This window comes from Scyliorhinus canicula, chromosome 22, assembly GCF_902713615.1.
Source record: "Scyliorhinus canicula chromosome 22, sScyCan1.1, whole genome shotgun sequence".
Taxonomy (NCBI): Eukaryota; Metazoa; Chordata; class Chondrichthyes; order Carcharhiniformes; family Scyliorhinidae; genus Scyliorhinus; species Scyliorhinus canicula.
The window spans coordinates 23840048-23854541 of record NC_052167.1 but is presented as its reverse complement, the minus strand read 5'-3'; positions in this window follow the sequence as shown (position 1 = coordinate 23854541).

Here is a 14494-nt window from a genome sequence, read left to right as displayed (position 1 = left end):
GTGACTACCTTTCAAAAGTACTTTAAAAGTATTTCGTTGACTGTAAAGTGCTTTGCGTCATCCTGAGGGCATGGGAGACACTATTTAATTCTGGACTTTTTCATTTTACCTTTTTCGTTACGGTCATTTTGTTAATCCTCTTATGTGATCTCCACCACTGATCCAAACCAAATGTAAACCGGACATCATATTGATAGCTCCAGACTGATGTTCACAAAATTTCTATAGATATCTATATATCTGTATGCATCTTTCACAGTAACTTCATTGTAGTGTTAATGTAAGCCTACTTGTGACAATAATAAAGATTATTATTAATATTTAAGGCTGTGATATAACAAGTCATGCAGAAGGTTCTGAATCTTTTTCAGCTTAGTTGTAGATGAAACTCCTTGAACTCTACAATTAGAATGCAGCCTTGCAATCACTTCAAGAAATTGAATTGTATTAAGACGATTATTAGATGGAAGTCATTCTTATTTTAGAAATTGATTTTTTAAAATGTCCCTACTGCTTACTGCCAAATAATTGAATAATATCTTGGAGTAAAATATTTGAATCCAAACTAGTTGAGTAGAAATTGACATTGTAGTAATAAAAAATGGGCTAGCACTGGGAATGATTACAATGTATAGCATTCAGAATTGATAGCTAATGCATTGGAAATATGTAATTTGGTGAATGAATCTCTAAAATAAGTCAGGTCCACATTTGTATCATTTGTAAATTAATAATTTGGAATGCACTACCTGAAAGTGTGGTGGAGGCAGATTCAGTCATGACATTCAAAGGGATTATTGGGTCATTATGTGGAAAGGAAATTAACTGCAAAACTGCAAAAAGGTAGAGTTATAAGGATACAGCACTAGGTGAATTGCTCTTGCAAGAGCCAGCATAAACAAGACGGGCTGAATGGTCTCCTTATTTTTATTTGTTCATGGATGATGCGGATGTCGCAGGCTGTGCCAGCATTTATTGCCCACCCTAATTGCCCTTGAGGGGGCAGTTAAGAGTCAATCACATTGCTGTGGGTCTGGAGTCACATGTAGGCCAGACAAGATAAGGACAGCTGACTTCCTTCCTTAAAGGGCATTAGTGAACCAGATGGGTTTTTACGACAATCGACAATGATTTCATGATAGTCATTAGATTTATAATTCCAGATATTTTATTACCGTGGTGGGATTCGAACCCGGATCCCCCAGATCATCACCCTGGGCTTACTAGTCCAGTGACAATAGTGGGTGGCGTGGATTTCCTCCGGTGCTCTGGTTTCCTCCCACAAGTCCGAAAGACATGCTGTTAGGTGATTTGGACATTCTGAATTCTTCCTCTGCGTACCCGAACCGGCGCCGGAATGTGGCGACTAGGGGCTTTTCACAGTAACTATGCCACTACTTCCCCTTTTTGTCAGCTCAGGTGTGCTGCTGTCCATAAATGACACTTTATTTTCCCTAAAAATATCTTCAGAGCAATTATTTCAATATGTTGTTCAATATCTCAAAACATATTCTCTGTCTCCTTATGGGTTCCTCAGGAGCGATGTAAGTTGGTATCCTATTGAGGCACATCCTGCTGTAACTGTGTTAGGATTCAAGGACCAAGCTCCAGTATGCTAACATTAAGAGGATAGGATATACCGTAAACATTTGAGGTACACAGTTTCTTCTTTCCATTCCTTATTTTTGTTCAGTTTACTGCTGCCTCTGCTCTCCTGCCCTCACCCAATTCTCCTGTTCTCTCCTATGCATTATTGCCGGCATAAGGGCTTTATATTTGACATGTTTTCAGTTCTCCAATTGTGAGTGATACTGCTGGTATCATCCCTAGGAATGAGAGGTCAGCTTCAGCATCAATTATTGATGAATGTCTGTCTTCTACTTGTTTCTCTAATAACTAACACCAGGCTCACGTATGAGCTATCTCAGCAGAATTGCTGAAGTGATCAGATTAATGGGCGGCTAGGTGGGGTGGGGGAGGAGAGAGATGAGCTCCCTTTCAGAGTTCCTCATTAAATCATAGCGAAACGCAACTCCTGGTGGCAGCACGGTGGCACAGTGGGTTAGCCCTGCTGCCTCACGGCGCCAAGGTCCCAGGTTCGATCCCAGCTCTGGGTCACTATCCGTGTGGAGTTTGCACATTCTCCCTGTGTTTGCGTGGGTTTCGCCCCCACAACCCAAAGATGTGTGGGCAGGTGGATTGGCCATGCTAAATTGCCCCTTAATTGGAAAAAAAAATGAATTGGGTACTCTTAAGTTTATATTTTAAAAAAAAAAGAAACTCAACTCCTGTACAGGATCTTTCTGTTGCCACCAGCATTGCCCCAAACTTAATTACCTCATTCGCTGCGACCACTTTTTCTTTCCTTGTGGGCCTTGGTTTTTGATTGTCACTCACTTCTATGTTGAACTGAGACCCCTGCCTGCTCCTGGGTTACTCCACCGTAGCTCATGCATAATAAGCGCAATGTACTGTTACAACTATATTTTCAAATTTATATTCAATTTTTCCCTCTCTGGATTTGCTTAAAAAACAGTTGTGTATGTGGAGGGGAAGAACCTTTCTTCAGGAACTCCCATGGTGCATTGTATTATTGGTACTTTTACCTTCTTTAACGTATTGTTCATACAGTATTATCTTGATATTTGTTAATGACTGTGGTCAGTGTGTTTTGCGCTCTGTCTTAATTGTTGCAGCCACTTTGCAAAGAATAAATTTCATTTCTTAATGAGGGGCGTCCAAATCCTAAAGGATGTTTCCCCTCACAGTTTAGAGAGTATCAAAATGCTTAAGTATTGTGTATTGTTAAGAAACAACTGTTTTTGCGAGGATCATATAATCCCCACAGTGCAGAAGGAGGCCATTCAGCCAATCGAGTCTGCATCGACCCTCCGAATAAGCACAACACCCAGGCCTACGCCTTATCCCTGTAACCCCACCTAACCTTTTGGACTTGAAGGGGCATGCTAAAAAGGTGTGCAAGTTAGATGGGGTTATGGGGATAGGGCAGGAGAGTGGGTCTCGGTGCGGTGTTCTTTCTGAGGGTCGGTGCAGACTTGATGGGCTGATTGGCCACCTTTTGCACTGCAGGGTATCTGTGGTCTATGTTGAGTAGATGTCTGTTGCAGCTGTACTGAAACAGCATGATTACTGGTATAGCTAGTTCTGGAGCATAAGCCTTCAAGACTGCAGCTGGGACATTGTCAGGGCTGAAGACAGAGTTAATGTTTAGAATCCATATGACTCTTCGGAGCCTGAAACATTAACTATTGTCTCTCTACAGATGCTGAATATTTCCAGTATTTTCTGTTTTTATTTAAGATTTGCAGTGACTGCAGTATTTTGCTTTTAAATGCATGGTTCGGTCAAATTTGAAATACTGCACAGATCTGGATTCCTTTCTATGAGTGCAGCTCTGCAAACAAGGTTTATCAGAATGATGTCAGTAATGCAGGGCCTGAGTTACAGTAGGAACTAGAGTCACTTGGTCAATGAGAGTTGGGGAAAATTAGTTCTAAAATTAGTGGATGGGGTAAACAGTTAATTTCCCCATGACATTAAATCAAGAACAGTGAGCTACAATTGCAAGATGATCACCTGATGTTTAAAGGAAAAGGTGAAAATAAGCTCAAATGGGAATTGATCGGAAAAGATGCTGCATAATTATTCATGGGGGGAAAAGGGAAAGTAGTACTGTGCAAATCCAATCCCCAAGAGAGAACACACAGAATCTCTACAGTGCAGGAAGAGGCCATTCGGCCCATTGAGCCTGCACTGACCCTCCGTAACAGCTACCTAGGCCCAATGCCCCATCCTATCCTTGAAACCCCACCCCAACTTTGGAAACCAAGGGACAATTTAGCACCGCTAATCCACCTAATCTGCACATCTTTGGACTGTGGGAGGAAACTGGAGCACCCGGAGGAAACCCACACACACACACGGGGAAAACATGCAAACTCCACATAGTCACGTAAGGTTGGAATCGAACCTGAGTCCCTGACTCTGAGACAGCAGTGCTGACCACTGCCACCGGGACATAAATTCAACTCTGATAAGGGCGAAATAGACACTGCCAAAATTTCTATGGTTAACTTCATAATGCCAAGTATATTTTAAGCACTGTAGATGGACAACACAGATGATTATCTTTATCCTTACTTTGCACTTAATTATGGCTGAGAGCATTTGGCTTCTCAAAATACAATTTTTAGAAACCTAGTTAATAGCAAAGATATTGAAGCCAAGCCAAGTGTAGTGTTGCAAATTTCTGGATAACAATTCAAAGTTGACTGTAGGTAATTGTTGAGTGTTCCATATTGTGACTGCATTTTTCTTTATAAAAGAATCCATATGCACTGAACAAGATTAAGGGCTTCCCACGTCCAACTGATGTTTATGTCATTAACCATTGAAAGATTACCAGAGGATTAATGTCCAGCAACGCTATGCCCAGAAGTGAAGCTTTCCTACCTGTACCTTGCGAATATCCATGTCAAACATTTGCACACTTCATCCTCACTCAAGTTTTTGTTGCATTACTGAAAATCAGTTTTAAGTGAAACATTGGCTCCCACAGGAATCAATTAAAAATTCTGTAGGACGATACGTATCAGAGAATTATTTTTAAATGATATGTTCCAAGTTGAAATATTGCTAAATTCCTCCATTATTAAATAAAATAACTTTTATATTTTTTAACTTTAAAAAAAGGAAAAATGTAACTTTCTACTTACTGTATCTCCTGCTCACTGCCAACCCTGCTTTCATAAAATCCCTACAGTGCAGAAGGCGGCTGTTGGCCCATCAAGCCTGCACCGACCCTTCGAATGAGTACTCTACCCATTCCCCCCCACCCCCTTTGCCAGTAACCCCATAACCTAACTTGCATATCCAGGACACTATGGAACAATTTATGCTGGCCAATCCACCTAATACGCACACTTTTGGACTGAGAGGAACCCAGAGCATCCGGAGGAAACTCACGCAGACACAGGGGAAAGTGCAAACTCCACATGGACAGTGACCCTAGGCCGGAATTGAACCCGGGTCCCTGGCGCTGTGATGCAGCAGTGAACCTCCTTGAACCTTCCACTTGCTGACCCGACCTCTGGCCCGTGCCCTCTTTCCACGCTTCCCGACCTCTAGGTTGTGGCCTCTTTCCCCACTCACCGATGTAGGTTGTTGCCTCTTTCCTCGGGCTCGTTGCCTCTTTCCCTGAACTCGGGGTCTTGGCCTCTTTGCCCGCTCCCCGAACTCGGGGCAGTGGCCTCTTTCCCTGCTTCCTTGGGGCCAAGACCTCCTTCCCCGCTCCCTCGGGGCCAAGAGCTCCTTCCCCGCTCCCTCGGGGCCAAGAGCTCCTTCCCCGCTCCCTCGGGGCCAAGAGCTCCTTCCCCGCTCCCTCGGGGCCGTGGCCTCCTTCCCCGCTCCCTCGGGGCCGTGGCCTCCTTCCCCGCTCCCTCGGGGCCGTGGCCTCCTTCCCCGCTCCCTTGGGGCCATGGCCTCCTTCCCCGCTCCCTTGGGGCCATGGCCTCCTTCCCTGCTCCACCGCCGCTCCCTCAGGGCCATGGCCTCCTTCCCCGCTCCCTTGGGGCCGTGGCCTCCTTCCCCGCTCCCTCGGGGCCGTGGCCTCCTTCCCCGCTCCCTCAGGGCCGTGGCCTCCTTCCCCGCTCCCTCGGGTCCATGGCCTCCTTCCCCGCTCCCTCGTTCTGTGGCCTCTTTCCCCGCTCCCCCTTTAAAATTTGGAAGGGGTATTTGAGAAATAAATGCCTTATTTCCCCGCTCCCTTGGGGCCAAGACCTCCTTCCCTGCAGTTAAATTTTACGAAAGGAAACCTAGATGCCTTTTAAGTTAAGGTGGCTTTATATTATTTATCAAAAGGTTTGCTGGAACATATTGTAAATCATTTTAGCTGTCAGTTTTATTATTGTGTAAAGGATTTTACTGGAAAAGGGTGTCTGGATATTAATACAGAACAGATACACCAGCAGTATCCCCTTCGCAACACATTGTTTTTATATAAAATAAATTTACGTGGCACCGAGCTCTAGCTGCTGTGATGCCATATTGTTCGTTTTTAATTGTTCAATGTTCTCCCACTCATTGACCTTTCAATCCAAAACAAATGGCAGACTTTGGTCCAAATTTAGATCGGATCGGGCTTCTGCCCCCAATGGGGCACAATATTTAGGACTCTGACCTTATTTTCTGGTTTGGAGTCGACATTTATATTTACTTTATGCTGGGTAATTGTTCCTTAAATTATTTTATATTGCTGGGCATAGTATTATACCATATTCTTGTGTAGTTATAATGAGCTTAGCCAGCAGAGGTAATCGTTGTCAGTTAGGGAAGCCAAATGATTTCGGAGAAAGTTAAAGATTCCCCTGGCACGATTTAAGGATAGAAGTTCTGGAATCTTCACCACCATGCCTTCCTCCAAGAATCGATTAACAAGCTATTCCACTTGCTGTTTTGCAATCTTGGCCAGAATTCTAGGCTCTGCCTGGTGGGTTCAAGGCCGGTAAGGGAGCATAAAATAACATGATGGGATTCCCTCCAGGATCCCACCCACAGATGCGATTTAAGGGTGGAACAGACAGCCCTGGACGGGAAGCCTGTAATGCTCCAATTAAGGCCCTTGACTAGCTACTTAATGGCCACTGAAGGAACTTTTGCCATCCAACCTAAGTGTTTAGGCCGGCGGGTGCCGAATGACTGAGTGGGAAACTGAAAATGCTGTCACCCTAAATCTCTGGCAGGAAGTGAGGGTGATGTACCTCAATTGAAAGGCCCCTTAATACCTCGGGTACACTCCCTCAGGGACTGCAGACACCCCACCAAGATTGTCACCCTCATGATCCTCCAAGGCCTCCCTTACCCTCCCCTCCCCCCCTTCCCTTGGACCCCTGACAATTCCTGCAGTGTGGTCCCTGGACTTAGTTAGTCTCGGGCACGGCATTGCAGTACCTCTTTCAGACACTGCAGTGCTGTGCCTGGAGAGCTGTCGGACAATCTGGCTGACAGCTCTCCAAGGCGGGACCTCAGTCCAATTGCAGACAGAAGTCCCACCTGCTGCCAATCAGAGTCCCATTGAGAGTGAACTGACAGTGAGTCTGTCAGGGTTGGCGGGGTTGCATTCCATGCCAACTCTCAGATTGATGCGCACCGCATACTCGCTATCCTGCAAATCCAGGCCCTTGTGTGCATATTGACTTCAAGATGTTTTGCACATAAATTTCTGAGCATTAATTCAAAATGGAGTCTTAAGTAGAGGATTTTGTGGTCCTTCTAAGATGTGGCATGGCACTGTAAATATTTCAGTCATTATTAGTTTCTGTTCATGCTGAATATGACTTGGGCATCGATGTACAAAATAATAATTGGAAATCACATTTTTACCTGAAAGTGAAAAACGATTAAGGATGTTTTCTACTTCTGTATATAATATAGTTACAAAGCTTTTGCATGGAAGAGCATATTTTGTACTAAAAGTACTTTTCGTTTTAAGGCCCTGTTACATTATGGTTTAGTGCAATCTGGGTCCTGAAAGGGCAATATTGAAGTTTGCATCTCTATTGTCATGTGAGAGTACCTTTAACAAATGGGTGTTTATAAATGGGTGTGTACATAAATATCTGTAGTGAGAGTACCTTTAACAAATGGGTGTTTATTACTGCAGTGATGTCAGAGAGTGGGTGGAGCTGGGCTGTCTGTCAGCTTTTTACTTTCGTTTTAGGCTTTTTGCTGCAGGATGGGTTTGGTTTCATTTTAGTTTTGGAGAAGCTGAAATCCCAGCAGGATGTGTATGAATCTCTGCAAGCTTATGAATGTTCATTTGCTGATTTCAATGTGGTAACTGCTCTCCAGAGTGAATTTAAACCTGATCTTTGTGTTAAAAGGGTCTTTTGTCTTCTGAATGTTGTTTGGGAATATATTAAGGATTACTTAGTGTTGTATTTGAATTGATGTTTGCTAAGATGTTCAGTGTATGTTTTAAAATAGTTAACTTCGTAGAATAAACATTGTTTTGCTTAAAAAAATTATTTTCCATTTCTGGTGTTCCACACCTGTAGAGTGGGCCGTGTGCTCCCCATACCACAATTAGTTGAGCGTCAGGTGAACTCCATGATTCACTTTGGGGTTCTCTAAACCTTGGCCCATAACAGTATCACATCCACATTTCTAACTTTAAAGTTTGTATTAATTGGAGGCCTTTTAGATGCACTGGGCTGTATTTCTGACTGTTTTGAAAAAGAGAATCTCTGCACCTTGTAGAAAAGTTAGGTCAGGTGATTTATACCTGTAAGTACCACAAGAATTATGTTATCAACGGGCATTACTCTAGTAAGGTGAAAGCACTCTGTGTTTTCCTTCCATAGGTCCAAATTCTATCCCCTTCCTAGCTGTCCCTTCGTCTCTAAAGGCTTTGACTGCTAACCGGTTTAGTCCATTAGGGCTGGCAGGCCTCTGGTTACTTTCAGTTCAATTTAAAATTGTTTTACCACAGTCATTTTACATCAGAAAATGCTAGATAAACAGCTGCTCTGGCAGCATCTGTGGAGAGAGAAACATTTCAAGTCCGTATGACTCTTCACAGATGCTGCCAGACCTGTTGAGGAAATCCAGTATTTTCTGTTATTTGATTTCCAGCATCCACAGCATTTTGTTTCCATTTTACATCTGTTGTATTTTGTTAAATTTGCTTTGATATGGTATACATTTGTAGGTAGTTCTTGCAAGTCCTGAAGTTGAGCAAAATCTTTGAAATTACAGTCCCTATTTCTCTGAGGTCAGGATTAAAACATATACTGTGCACAATAAAACAGTTAGAAAATAGGCTTGGAAACAGAGCACATTGCATGTGTGATGGATAGTGAAAACTAGCGAAGATGTTTAAACTGTCTGCATTCTTTATGATTAGTTTATTTAGTTCGACTTAGTTGAGACTTTTTGAACATAAAAATAAGTTGTTTATGAGGTGAGTAGACGTGCAAATGTGTTACCACCTTATTGATAGGTTCATCCTGTTGGTGCCCTTTGCAAACAAAACTGGAGCTTTTGTTAGTTTTGTCAATTCAAACACCAAACACCGTTTCATAATTTTTGTGAAAAGTGGCAAATGAGTACATAGAACATAGAACAGTACAGGCCCTTCGGCCCACGATATCCTAACCTAAGATCAACCTAACCTACACCCCTTCAATTTACTGCTGTCCATGTGCCTGCCCAAAAGTCGTGTAAATGTCCCTAATGTCTCTGACACCACCACCTCCACTGGCAGTTCATTCCACACACCCACCACTCTCTTTGTAAAGGACCGACCTCTGACATCTCCCAGATACCTTCCTCCACTCACCTTAAAATTATGTCCCCTGATTGTGGGAGGAAACCAGAGCACTAGGAGGAAACCCACGCAGGGGAGAACATGCAGACTCCACGGTAACAAGTTAGTAAACCTGGATTGAAATTCAAATATTAAATTTGTGAATCTTGGCTAGATTGGTTTTATCTGTAATTACTTTCTGGCATCTGAAGCACTGGAGATTTCGAATTTTTGCTTTATTAATTTGTTTTTGTCCCTTAGGTTTTTAAAAAATATAACTGTTCAGATGTTTGGCATGGCTTTTCTGAGGTCTTCAATATTTCACTTAAACAAAGGAATTGAGATTAGTACAAAAAAATGAAGTGTCTGCAAATATAAATTGGTATGCTTTCTATGTAACATAAAAAGCAGCTACATCAAAAGAATTCTATAAAGCAAGAAAATCCAGTAAATTTGGAGAGGAAAAAGTCAGAGAGGTTAATAACACTGGATCTAATCCACAACCATGATGTTTGAAACTTTCCGCCCAAACTATTCCTTCCAAAGCCATAATGGTTTTCTTGGCACTAAAACACAATGCTGGACAATCTCAGCAGGTCTGACAGCATCTATGGAGAGAGAAGGGAGCTAACATTTCAAGTCTGGATGACTCTTTGTCAAAGGATTCCACCGTCTGCAGTCATTTGCTTTTATCTTCATGGTTTTCTTGGCAGTAGTTTCCTTTCACAGTATTACATAAAAACATAGAAAATTTGCAGTGCAGAAGGAGAGCATTTAACCCACGCCCGTACTGGCTGAAAGGGGTTTTCTAGCCTAATTCTACTTTTCCTGTTAATTTCCATGAATTGTAATAAGTGAAAATGTGTGCATTTTTTAAAAAAAGGTACTAGAAGGATTTCTGCTTCTACTGCCCTTTCAGGAAGTTAAGATACCCACCACCCTCAAGGGGCTGGTTTAGCACACTGGGCTAATAGCTGGCTTGTAATGCAGAACAAGGCAGCAGCGTGGGTTCAATTCCCGTACCAGCCTCCCTGAACAGCTGCCGGAATGTGGCTTTTCACAGTAACTTAGAACTAGATCATAGAAGTTACAGTGCAGAAGGAGGCCATTCGGCCCGTCGAGTCTGCACCGGTTCTTGGAAAGAGCACCTACCGAAGCGCGCACATCCACCCTATCCCCATAACCCTGTAACCCCACCCAACACTATGGGCAATTTTGGACACTAAGGGCAATTTAGCATGTCCAGTCCACCTAACCTGCACATCTTTGGACTGTGAGAGGAAACCGGAGCACCCGGAGGAAACCCACGCACACACAGGGAGAACGTGCAGACTCCGCACAGACAGTGACCCAAGCCGGGAATCGAACCTGGGGCCCTGGAGCTATGAAGCAATTTTGCTAATCACCACAATACCGTGCTGCCCAGAAGACTTCATTGAAGCCTACTTGTGACAATAAGTTATTATTATTACCCTCTGGGTAAAAACATTTCTCTTCAACTCCCTCCACTCCTATTGTGACTCTAAATCAATGACCCTAGTTCTTGACCCTTCTGTGAAGGGAAATAGATCTGTCCTATACATGCTATTGAGGCCCCTCAATTTTATACCTCAACTAAGTCTTCCCTTGGCCTCTCTATTCCAAGAAAAACAATCCCAGCTTGTGCAGTCTTCCCCCAGACCTAAGTTTTCCTTTCCTGGTAATACCCTTGCAATTCTCTGCTACCACTCTGCTGGATCACATCTTTCCTGTAATATGGTGACCAGAACTGTACACACAACTCTAGTTATGGCCTAACTGAATCTAGTATGTCCTTCCTGCTCATCTATTCTGTGCTTGGGCTAATAGCCCTATGTTTTCTTAACCAGCTTACCAAAAAGTTCAGGGATCTGCAGATTTGGGGCTGGTTTAGCACAGTGGGCTAAATGGCTGACTTGTAATGCAGAACAAGGCAGCAGCGCGGGTTCAATTCCCGTACAAGCCTCCCCAAACAGGTGCAGGAATGTGGCGACTAGGGGCTTTTCACAGTAACTTCATTGAAGCCTACTTGTGACAATAGGTGGTTGTTATTATTATTACTATTATTTATACGCCAAGGTCCCCCTGTTTGTCTGCACTTGGTATTGTGCAATGGATTGTGTTTTCTTGCTTAACTTCCTCAAATGCATTGCCTCCCAATAATTCAAAACCAGCTGTTGTTCATGTGCTTGACACCAAACTGTTGAAGTCACTGCTCTGCTCTGAACTCAGTTGCAACAAGAGACTCCCAAGAGGGCAGTAGAAATGCTTTAGGGCTATCTTCAAAGCATCCCTGAAGAGGTCAAGCATCTCTGCCAACTCATCGGCCTGTGACTGACCAAAATAGCAAAGGTTCATTCGGGAAGGCACCAAGTACAGAGATTCTTCTCTGAGAACACAGAGGCACAGTGAAGCCTTCAACAAGAGAGCGCAAAGCCTCCAAACAATTCATCAACCCAACCATTCGAACATCACATTTGGCAGATTCTGAAAACAACATATTAAGTTTATCGACCAACTCCAAGCCTGTCAAACCAGAGTGGAAACAAGTCACCCTCGATGTCTTCCTGCAGTCTACATCTTTCTTCCTCATTACCAACCACACAGTCAATTTCTGTTTCACCTTCAAACTTTTAAATCATCAATACATACCATGAAAAGCAAGGGACCTAATACTGAACCTTGTGGAACCTCACCTGAAACCACCTTCCTGTCACAAAACACCTGTTGCTCTTTGCTTCCTGCCACACAACTAATTTAGAATCCAGGTTGCCGCTTTTCCTTTCATCCATTGAGCATTTATTTTTCTGACCCATCTGCCATGAGACCCCTTCGGAAAAGCTTTGCTAATATCCATGTAGACTACATAATATGCCCTACCTTAATCAATCTCCTTGTTACCTCTTCAAAATATTCAATCAAGGTAGTCAGACACAGTCTTCTCTTAACAAATCCATGCTGACTCCCTAATTAATGCCTGCCTTTCTAAATAGTTATTTGTGCTGTCCCTCAGACTTTTTCCAATTTACCCACCACTGAGGTTAGGCAGGTTGGCCTGTGATTACTCAATCTATCCCTTCCTCTCATTTTTAAAAGTATTTTTATTGAAGCTTTTCATTTTAATAATGCAATAAAACCACCGGAATGGTACAGCTCAGCACAAAACATGTCTCAACATACATGGATACAGAGGGGAATAGGAGAACAGCAATATAACTGGCTCAGTACAGCCATTAGAGTAAAGTTGGTGTCTCTATACGCACTACCAGAGAACAAGGGAGAGTGAGATAAGGCCATGAAAACATGGTAAAATGGTACACATCTTCCCATGCAGAGATTATTTGGGCGTGCACCAGAACATACCTTCCTCAACTTCTGCAACATGAGAATCACCAACGGCGCACTAGCCTCCTCCCCTCGGATACTGGACCCATCTGTACCCCGCCTGCCGGAGCCAATCATGGATTCTTAAGCCCCATCATAACAAAAGTAGAAAAATACAATGAAAATACACGAGAACCCCAATTCTAAAAGGATGTTTGACAGATGCCACACAAAGCAACGTAATCCCAATTTGAGGCAAAATGATCATTCTATATATTTATACAGAGAGGATGAGCAGCTATCGATTCAGATTATGGTCAGTGCAGTCAGCACCTCCCAACACACTAGACAAGACTAGATAAAAGAGGGAGAGCTACCTGGAGCAAAAGGTCTTAGGATAAAAGAGGACCAAGATACAACCGTAGGTCTGTATTCCTCAGGCGCATGCTCACCATCAAATAACTGAGAAGAAAAAAGTTATTTGTTCAGACAAGAGAATGTCTCAACCATAATGGAGGCAATAGGATATCAACCACAGTACAGGATCCAGCTCAAGCCCACCCACTTATGCACTTGGGAGTCAATAAACTGAGGATATTCAAATACATAAAATAACCCAGCCTCCCTGGGTGTCCCTAATAAGTGCCTGCAGAAACTTCCCAAGTTGGAACTATCACAACTGTCCCAAGCATGAGGGGGCAAGGTGGGGACTTGGGAAACCAATATACTAGACTACTTGGAGGAGGTATCCCATCAAGCCTACCCCCAAATCGAAGAAGAGCTCCAAGATGCAGAGGCATAGCATGCAGACTCTCTTTTCAACAAATCAAACTAGGATTACACCCAGGCATGTGTCACCCTCATTGCCCCGTACTCCAATATCTGTAAAAACGCCAACTTCAAAAAGAAATAAGAAAGAACCCAGTCCTCTCTGCCCAGTTCTTCGAAGGAGAGAAACACGGATTCTCAAAATTAAAAGCAACAAAATAAGATGCGTTAAAATCCCGATAGAATTAGCTCTAACTCAAGGCTACCTTCAATTCAAGTGAGGACCATGCCGCCCACCACCACACCAACCATCCTGTTGTGCCTCCACTCATCATCTCAATAAATGAGGTAAGCGGTATTTAAAATGCACTCCCTTCTCGTGAATGCAAGGATTGCAGCACATCAAAAAAAGGGGGGACAGGACTGCGTGGCGCAGGCTTGGAGGGCCGAAGGGCCTGTTCCTATGCTGTACGTTTCTTTGTTCTTTGATTGTGCACGAACCACATCACGTTACTGATTCAATATGGTTTTTGCTAAAACTGGATAACAAACTGCCCTTGTGCTCAAATGTTGTATAAAATCCAGGTTGTTTGGAAAGGCCAAGGCCGTGACAGGCTTGTTGAACAACACTCAGGATCTAGCAAAGGTTCCATCGAACAAAGCAGCTGCATCTCCACCATGCCGCCACCCGGGCTGGCTGGGGGGGGGGGGGGTGGTGTTGACTTAACATGACCGGACACCTCCGGCCCCTCGCGACAAGCATTGAGGACAGGGTAACATAAGATGAGTGGTCGGTGCCTCCAATCAACATCAGGCCTCAAACCAGATACAGTGTGCTCTGTCGAACCTGAAGCACCCAGACGACAAATCAACATTACGAAAGCATGGCAGCCAATTTTCAAATTCAGTCAGGGAATTGCCTTCCACTCCTTGCTCACGAACTTGCCCCAGACTTGGTTCACGAACATTCTTTGTCTGGCCCCCTACTCCCCGAGTCAGTCAGGATAGGTGACATCCCATGCAGCAGGATTTCCAAGGACCAATGGTGAGCTCTCACCA